The sequence below is a fragment of the Cupressus sempervirens genome, chromosome 9, assembly GCF_028749045.1.
Source record: "Cupressus sempervirens isolate cs-2001-9-10 chromosome 9, ASM2874904v1, whole genome shotgun sequence".
Taxonomy (NCBI): Eukaryota; Viridiplantae; Streptophyta; class Pinopsida; order Cupressales; family Cupressaceae; genus Cupressus; species Cupressus sempervirens.
The window spans coordinates 406,340,300-406,348,714 of record NC_143126.1 but is presented as its reverse complement, the minus strand read 5'-3'; positions in this window follow the sequence as shown (position 1 = coordinate 406,348,714).

Here is an 8,415-nt window from a genome sequence, read left to right as displayed (position 1 = left end):
AGGTTTAGAAAGGTGGGTTAGATATGATAGTGAGGTTAGGTGAGGGTTAAATGTAGAAGCCATGTGCTCAAATAGGATTAAATGCAATATTTAATTCCTAGTGGGATTAGTAGGGAATTAATTAAGTAAATGACATACTTAATTAAAGTGAAAGGGGTTAGATGCAAGTGGGAATAGGTTAGGATTAAAATAAACCTTAGTTTATTTAAATCAAAGTAAGGAAAATGTAATTAAATAAATGAAAATTTATTTAATTAAAGGTAGGGGAATTAAATAAATAATAAATATTTATTTAATTGGTCACGAAATGGGATTTGGACAATTTTAGGTGTCTACAAACATATTTGGTATGCTACACCCACTAGCACCAAACCAATGTTCTTCCTTTTGAAAGAGAACAAAGATCTCAAGTGTGGTTCTTTATCACAAAAGAGTATTCCTCATCCATAGCCTTGTCCCAATTTGAGTGTCCTGTCACCTATGAAAAACTTTGTGGAGCATTCTAAATGGCATGACTCAAAAGTCCAGTGCCAGATGTCTAAGCATGGGTGTGACTAGAATTTGAAGGATCTCTTGCTATAGGTCTAGGTGCATCAATAGTATCACGAGCCCACTTGGGTACTCATGAAACACCAAGGGGGGGATCAGAGGAAGTGGATCATCATCAAGATCTTCATCAAAAGATAAATAATCTTGTAGAGAAGAAAAGGAAGTACTAGGTAGTAAGGGAGAAGCTGATGATGGAGGCTCCATCGAAGGATAACACTCATTAAATTGGACATCTCACCAAAACAAGACCTCTTTGGAATAAGGATCAAACAACCTATACACCTTCACATCCTCATAGTAGCCAAAAAATATGAGTGGTCATCTCTTCCTCTCCATGGCTTTTCTTTGTGCATCTAAAATAAATGCCCAAGCCTCACTACTAAAAATATGAAATGTAGAAACATCAGGCTTGACATGAGTCTACACCTACTTAGGAGTTAAATATCACAATGCCATATGAGGCATCCAATTATGAATATAGTTGGCACAATTGATAGCCTTAGCCCAAAAAGAAGGACTCGTATCTCGAGGTTGTATTATACAATTGGCCATCTCTCGTAATGCTTTGTTCTTTCTCTTGGCATCCCCATTTTGTTGAGGGGTATGGGAAACTATGAACTAATGATGTAAGCCATGCTTAGTGCAAAAATATTTGAAAGACTGATTCACATATTCCCTTCCATTTTTAGTGTGTATACACCTGACAAAAAGACTAGACTACTTTTCCATAAATGTCTTAAAGATTCAAAATGAATCAAAGATATCAGACTTGTACTCCAAAAAGTAAACCCATGTGAATCTAGAGAAGTCATCCATGAATGTAAGTACATATATGACACTTGGAAAAGATGGAGTGGGGAATGACATAAGATCACTGTGTGTCAACTCCAATTTTTCCTTAACAGGTGTGGATCTACTTATCAAAAAAGGATCTATGTGATGTTTTCTAAGTGCATAACCTTGAAAAACATCGTTAATACAAGAGATCTAAGGAAGCCCAGTCACTAGCTCCTGTGTACTCATTTATCATAGATATTTGTAGTTGACATGGCTAAAATGGTCGTGCCAAATTTTTCTCATTGTGTCTGCATTAGAAATAAGAGAAACACCTATAGAATTGGAGCTCTCAAAGCCATCAAACTAATATAGGTGAGACTGTAAATCAACACTCCCATTAGTAATAACCAAATCAGAATCATGGAGGTCTCAAATAACCACATCATGTGGTGAGAACTCAATTGTCTTACCAAAGCTAGAATGAAAAATCTGATAGATAAACAAGTGATTTGTAGAAATGGCTAGAACCAATAGAACATCATGTAGGGAACCATCCTCCAAAAGTATGGTGCCAAAACCTAAAACTGAAAGTTGTGTGGAGTCACTAGCTGTGATTTGTGTAGCAACACTCTGTGAAAGTGAGGTAACCAAATTAGGTGAGTGTTTCATATGGTGGGAAGCACTTTAAAAATGATCCAAGTAGCAGAAGAAGAAAAATCTTGTGTAGAAAGAGCATTCCCTTTTCCTAAAGGAGAAGGTGGTGGCTTCAGCGAAGTAATATTGTGTTGCTACATGGCCTCCTTTAAAGCCTCAAGATGTTTCCAACACCTAAAAATTGGATTTCCTTCCTTGCCACAAAAATTGCAAGGATCACGTGTAAACTTCTTAGTCTTTAAGGAAGACACACCAAATTTAGAAGATTTACCCTTTAGAGTGGATTTTGATGAATTTAATCTAGGAGATGGCTTGGAGGAACTCTCACTACTAGCTGAATCTATTTTGGGCTTCAATTTCTACTTTGGCTTCCCTATATATATTTGAGAAACCAATGCCTAGTTCTTTGATCCTATTAGAGTCCAACTGTGTAAGCTTGGTCTTCTCTCTAGTCAACCAATCACATAATACCTCAAATGTGGGCATGGTAAATCTAGGACCCAAAGCGTCCATAGTGGATTGGAAGGTAAAAGAGAAAATCTAAAAATTTCCTCAGAGCTTTGACAAAATCAAATAAATGCACTCCTTATCAGTCTTTACATTCCCACAATTGTGTAACAAAGATATCTATTGTTTAAACTTCATCAAAAAGTCTTTAATAGAGGGACAAGAATCAGGTACAAGTGATTCAAGCTCTTCCTTAATTTAATTTCCCCAAACTCATTGACTGTACCAAATAAGCCATCTAACAACTAAGTCCACATATCTTGAGGAGTAGTGCACCAATCAAGATGAAATTCCAAAATATAAGATACCTACAAAGCAATAAACCCCATGGCCTCATCTATCTCATTCTTATGTTGCATGACCTCAAAGGCTCTCTATAGATTTAGTTGCACCTCATCTAAACAAGACCACAATACGTTCGAATTGAGAAGTTGTGTCATTAGGGTTTTCCATGTGTGATAGTTATGTGGGATCAGAAGTGCTAGAGAAGAAGAGGTCTCAGCAATTTTTTCAAGAAGGTGTTTTTCTAAAATAGTTCTAGTGTATTGATGTAAATGACATAAACAAGCATATAAAACACCCCCCACAATGCAAAAAAATTAAACCCCAACAACTAGTAAGAACACTTAAACAATGAGAAGAGAAAAAAATTCAAATAAGAAACACATGTACCTTTGAAAAATTCTAATAAAAATAATAGAGAATATGGAAAGAGCTTGAAGATATCTTTCTAATGTTTCTTCCAAATTGAAAACTAGAGAAAAATTGAGCAATCTAGGCTCCACAGAATGTAAGAATAATCATCTAGATTTGAATGCAAAAACATGTACCATACTAGAAAAATTCACCAATAAAACTTGGACCAATGTTTCAGTCTCAGAATCATCTTTTTGACAATATCTCATTTTCCAAAAAATGCCTCTATATGCTCAAGATATCGCAAAAAAACCCCCAAGGTAGGTTTATAAGGCAAAAAAAATCAAAAACCCCTTTAAGCCCCAAAATTCAAGCCCCTTATGCACTCATGTGACTGCAAATAGGCGGGGTTGGGGTTGGTGCCCCGGTGGTGGTGCATGAGTAGTAGAGGTTGGCAAAGGGGGTGCTTGGGCAACATGTGGGTCAAGACTGAGCAAAGCAAGGGCAGGGGAATGCCCACGATGGCAAGGTGGCTACTGAGTGGTGGACTAGTGACATGGTATTTTAAATACTATGTGTAATTTTTTTTTAAATGCATTTTAAAAATTAATTAATTAAAAATTGCATCTATAATTCATACAGAGGGTTGTATAGGGCCTAGAAGCAAAAACAAACTTTTCCTTTCCTATCAACTGCGTTCAAAATCAAAGTGCCTTATATGGAAATATGGGTTTCGATGTGCTCTAAATCCAACTGTGGTGTCCATTTAGACTCAAAGTGCTCTGAATTTTAGAAAACCCCCTATTTTGATATTTTAAAAAACCAAAAAAATGCTAGATCTGATCCAACAAACCCTTATTCTTGTAATTTTTCAATAAACTTGAGAAAGTTGCATTAGATCCTACTTTGATACCATGAAGGATTTGATGAGAACAAATCTACATATCTAGTAGGATACTTACATGCAAGAACATGTCGTAGAGAAAAAAAAGACAAGAGAACGCAAGGGTTTGGCTTTGGAAATATGCAAGAATATATTATCAAACTAAGAGAATGAATGAAATATACAATTGATCAATCCTTATAGAAGGAGATTGTAAAACCTATAGGGAAACCCAAAGAGGTAAAAATGGGAATGCATGTGCATAAATGGAAATCTTATGTAGGGAGTAAAGGTAATTTAATAAATGAAATGAAATTAATCCTTTACTCTAACAGTCCCTTTTTATTATCTCTTGTGTGATAACCCTAAACATAATCCTGACCATAGATCTAAGGGTTAATCCAATGTCAAAACTTCTCTTGCAAGCTTCTGATAATATCAATCATACATGCCTCTAATAATCTTCTCCAATAGTATCGTATACACTTTGATAGCAACCCTTTTATTCCAATAGTAACTTTTCCTTAGTGATACCGATAATAAGCAACCTTAGACATTTTGGCATTAATGGAAAATATTTAGCTAGCGATCTCCATACAAATCCATGTAAAAGCCAACTAACTCTAACAATCTCCCCCTTTGGAATTGATGATAATAAAAAAAACTTATAAATTGTACTCTCAAATTAAAGTTACTCATTATAGTTGTATATACCAATATATACTAATATCCTCTGTTCTATTATGTACTCTTGTTACCTATGCCTTTATCTAGTTCTAATATCTTCACCATTCCTCATCTTCTCTTCATCATTTCTCATCTTCATCTTCTTCTTTATCTCTACCCCTTTTTATGGTAGTTAATGCCAATAAACATGACCAAATACAATAAAATTACATAGTGAAATTTTCATGATTATCTGCAATTTTCTTATAGTAGTTGCATATTTAGAACCAACAAGCTGTAATAGTATTTCTCATGTTTTCTTTAAAGCTTGAAGAGTGAGAATGTGCATGTGAAACTCTGTAGCCATATTCTGCATTCCATTCAATGTACTATATTTTGGTACCTATACACTATTTCATGATTCCAATAGACTTTGCTTCATCACATCAATTTGCAAGCTCAACATTCCTTGCAGCTCCAAAACTTTTGCAATCTCTTATCCTATTGCATTGTGATATATGTTTCTTTTTCAACTAACTCCTTAAGTTTCAATGAATATTTTATAATATTCACGGATGAGTCCAGTCTTTTGATAAGACAATTGTCTAACTCTGTGGTAAATATATCATGACTACACAAAGTGGTATATTCCCTTAATGTTGTGTTTACAATCACTTGTATTGCAACAATATCTTCTTGCAATTTCCCTTTTAAATTTATAAGCCTGGTTAATTTAATTTTGCTTCATTTTCTCTTCTAATTTTCTCACAGCTTCCTTTGCTAATTGTTCTTCTAGATTAGTTCATGCTAGCTCCATAGTGTTTAGATAAAATTACACTTGTCTTTGGACTAGTTTCTCTTTATCCACATTAAGATCTGACATAAGTCTTTCAAACATCTGTGTCTAGTCTTGTTCAAAACCTATCTCTTTATTCTATTTGATCTCCTTTGATCTATATCAATATTTAGATCTAAGGCTTTCTTGAATTCTAATATTTATTTCTTCAAAGTTAACACTTTTTTCCTTTGGTATGTCAAATTAGGGGTCATCACTAGGTGGATCATTACCTTCCTCCTCTCCTTCTTATTGCTTCCTCTTACCTTTAGTATCATTTTGTTCCATTCCTTTTTTGTAACCTTTCTTTCAATTTATCTTTATCTTTATCATCATCATCATCATTATCTTTTCCTTTGTCAGTTGTTCTCTCTTCTTTGATAGTTGTTGGAATAGATACACTAGATCCTTGGGTTTGAGTGTTTTCACTCTTCCCCTATGTTTGTTGAGATCCAAAGTCCTTTGATTTACTCCCTACATCACCACTATATTTCTATTCACTTATATTGCCTTTACTAAATATTGGTGCTTCTGGTGTTGGTGTCAAGTGCTACTTTTCAACGGTTGTCTAAATCTTCTCTTCTTGCCTGCTCATAGCGCTCAATACTTCCTTTATAGATATCATTGATTAAGTATTTAGGTCATGATATGATAGACCTAAACTACTAAATGACACAATTTCATGATGTCTTTCTATAGCCTTGAAAGATATATCCACTCCACTTTGTGTAATATTAGTTGTAGTCTTTGTGCTTGTATCACCCTTAGAATCATATCCTCCTTGTTTGTTGGAAATGTCTTCAATGGTATCCTATCTTTCCTCAAATTTATTCTTGGTTTCTATGGTGTATGTTTTATGTAACTTACTAATAGTGAATACATCATTAACATTTGATGGTTCTTCCTCTTCATAGGCTTGATTTTTCTACTTCCACAGATCTTTAATCCATACTTCTCTAATATTTTGAATCAAATAGGTTCTTCATCTACTAATACCATAGCAATCAATATATTTATTCTAAATTCCTTGATATTTATCCATCCAAACTTCTATATCATTAACTAATAGATCAGGATGTAGTTCCTTAAGTATTTGCTTTCTTAGCTCTTCTATTCTCTGATTCACATAATACCATCATGTAAGTAAGTGCAGTAGTGCATCCTTCACATCTCCAGGATATTTTCATGCTTCTTTGAAATTATTTATAATCAAATCATCAATCATTTTCTTGTCTTCTTCAATTAGATCAAGAAAGGAGTTAGGTTCCATTCCCAACTAAACTTGTGTTAGTAATATACTTTGCTAACTCCTAAGGTTCGAAGGTATCTCATACATTATCTTACTTGATTTCCTACCCCATGAATTCACTTCCTTCTATAATTCAACTTGTGAATTCTTCGATATGGGTGGAGTTCAAATTGACTCCATGTAAACCTTCCATATGCAACAATAGGTTGGGTCTTCCTTCTCTTGAATATTTTATCCTTGTTAGTTTTGATCACTCTATCTTCAATGGCTTCACTAGGTGTAATCACCTTAATTTATTCTCCACTACCTTCTTCCTCATGTTTAAAAATGGTAACAATATCCTTCTCAGTAGGTTGATTATCTATATCTTTTTCCTTCCTTATCAGTGTCGATAACTGAAGTGTTGACGTCACTTTTATGGCTTCTTGTACTAATAGGATGCTAGATCTCTCATATATTATATCATATTTCTTCCTCATCTTTTATTCTTTATTGACTACTAGGGCCTTTGAAGCTTTTCTATTGAAAACCTCTTCATAAGTCCCAAACCATGCAATTGAGGTATTCTTTGGTAAGCTTAGTATATAGTTAACATAGCTGACCATATCCTTTTCTAAAACCTCATTATCCAAATAAGGAACCTAAGAATTTTTTGGCTCCACTAGTTGAATCTTGCAATTTTCAATGTCAACAAAAAAAACATAAAGAGTATTTATACATTTCCACTATGGCACCCAAAATCTAATAATGCTCTTACATTCTCAATTGAAATTCTTTGAAGTAGCTCTACAAAATTTTCTTGATCTCTTCTCCTAACTTCTCAACATACATGCTAAGTTGATAAATAATGGCTCTATTCTCATTCCATCCTACACTCCTATTTCAGGGAAAAACTTCTTAACATAAGAATAGATACATACAAGTAGAGCTCCATATTTTGCATCTTGTTGTTGGTCATTCTTCAATCATTCCATATTTACACTTAATCGATTAACAATATTACTTGATAAATCATATGTTTTACCCTATGTGGCAATATAATGTATTGCTTGGATGGTTGTTCCTGGCAAACTATTGGGGCAGCTCAATTGATATATTTTATATCCAACTATCATAGCAGAAAATCTTGTTCCTTCATGTTTTACCTTGTCTACCATCTTTTTTATCTACCTCAACTCATTCATGTTACTTACTCTTAATGAACACTCCTTTCCTTGTATTGATAGGCCTATGACTTTGCTGATGATTTCCTTCATAATCTTTACTAGTTTTTCCATATCTAGCCAAAGTGCTTTGCCACACACTCAGCTCAATACAAATTGAATCCATCATTAGAAAAAACTTTTTGCATGTGCACCATATGTGTAAGGCCTTGTGCTTCTAGATTCTTGTAATAATCTTTCTGTTATCCATCTACACACAATACCTTCTTATACATTTCTTCAATTCCTACATTACCCAATACCATAATCTTGTTATGGATGAAATTGGTGATATCCTCAGTTAGTATTATTTTTAGTGGTAGAGATGATCGAGCTCCAACATTATCTCATATGCTTGAATCCACTAGATAAACTCCACATTTTGTCTTTGGTCTCTCATTGATGCTCATGAAAAATGGTGTCTTGACCACATCTACCATTTCTTCAAAAAAAATCT